This window comes from Colobus angolensis, unplaced genomic scaffold (genome assembly GCF_000951035.1).
Source record: "Colobus angolensis palliatus isolate OR3802 unplaced genomic scaffold, Cang.pa_1.0 Scaffold65, whole genome shotgun sequence".
NCBI classification, from domain to species: domain Eukaryota; kingdom Metazoa; phylum Chordata; class Mammalia; order Primates; family Cercopithecidae; genus Colobus; species Colobus angolensis.
Genome location: NW_012120154.1, coordinates 1,791,775 through 1,793,314, shown reverse-complemented (window position 1 = coordinate 1,793,314; position 1,540 = coordinate 1,791,775). Strand labels below are relative to the sequence as shown.

At 50.7% G+C, this 1,540-nt stretch overlaps 1 protein-coding gene across 1 annotated transcript in view; it reads left to right on the top strand.

The window, feature by feature from the left end:
- Nucleotides 1-659: 659 nt before the first annotated feature.
- MIEF1 (mitochondrial elongation factor 1) overlaps nt 660-1,540 on the top strand; it is a 19,874-nt gene continuing 18,993 nt past the window's right edge. The window contains exon 1 of the mRNA XM_011964193.1: nt 660-822. The gene's annotated coding sequence lies outside the window, so the exon portion shown is untranslated. The remainder of the gene's footprint in view (nt 823-1,540) is intronic.

Sequence of the window (1,540 nt, the reverse complement as noted above, 5' to 3'; positions counted from 1 at the left end):
CCTCATGTGTCAGGCCTCACATGCCCTCTCTGATTAATCTTCAACAGCCTGATGAGCTAGTCCTTTCCTCACCATCTCCAAAACACAGGTGGAGGGACCAAGGCTCACGAAGCCCAACGCACTTGCCCTGCACTCACCACCAACCCACAGGCCCCTGTCAAATGAGACAGCCTTGACCACCCTGAACCAGGTGAAACGGTCCATCTCTCCTGTCTTTCCACAAAACATTCATTCATTCAACAATTAAATCCGTTCACTACTACATGTGAATCACTGTTCTGGGTAAACGAGTGCTCCCCTCTCTCCCTCCAGCCATGATCACCATTAAGAGGCCGATGCCATCATCCAGATGTGAGATCAGGGGAGTTACCGTTAAACCTGCAGTATCTGGCCGGGTGCGGTGGCTTACACCTGTAATCCCAGCACTTTGGGAGGCTGAGGCAGGCAGATCACGAGGTCAAGAGACCCAGACTACCCTGATCAACATGGTGAAACCCTGTCTCTACTAAAAATACACAAATTAGCCAGGCATGGTGGTGGGCGCCTATAGTCCCAGCTACTCAGGAGGGTGAGGCAGGAGAATCACTTGAACCCAGGAGGCAGAGGTTGCAGAGAGCCAAGATCGCACCACTGTACTCCAGCCTGGTGACAGAGCGAGACTCCGTCTTAAAACAAACAAACAAGCAAACACACACACACACACCCCCAGCAATCTCGATCCAAGAGATCCCGGAATGCCTCTTGCCCTGTGAAACCTGGCAGAGCCCAGAGGTTTGGGTCAGTGCCTCTGCCGTGGGTCTCTGGCCTACAAAGGCACCATGGGTACGTACATGTAGGTGCTAGATGCCACCTCACTGCCCACGCTCCATTGCCATGGGAGCACTGGGGGCAGGGAGAGGCCTCATCAGTCTAAGTAAAGATAAGACCCTAAAGAGCAAGTGGATCTAGGGGGGCTGATCTGAAGGGGAGACCCCTCCAAACGACCTCCCTCTGTCCTCCCTCTGAAAAATAACATGCCATAGAATGAGAAAGTCAGGAGAGATATGAAGAGGTCACCTGGTATGCCAGGTGGAAATGTCACCAATTTATTTGGGTCACAAAATTCTTTAAAAAGCAAATTAGGGCAGCCTGAAAGAGTGGAAAGAACACACATTTCAGAGTAAGACAGACTTGGTTTCCACTGAAAGCTTCTTTCCTTCTTAGCTCAGTGTCTTAGAAAAATTACTATGCCTCTCTCCATCTTGGCTTTCTTTTCTTTCTTTCTTTCTTTTTTTTTTGAGACGGAGTCTCGATCTGTCACCCAGGCTGGAGTACAGTAGTGTGATCTCGGCTCATTGCAACCTCTGCCTCCTGGGCTCAAGCAATTCTCCTGCCTCAGCCTCCCGAGTAACTGGGATTACAGGCACCATGCCACCACACCCGGCTAATTTTTGTATTTTTAGTAGAGATGGGGGTTTCACCATGTTGGTCAGGCTGGTCTCGAACTCCTGACGTCAAGTGATCCGCCTGCCTCAGCCTCCCAAAGTGCTGGGATTACAGG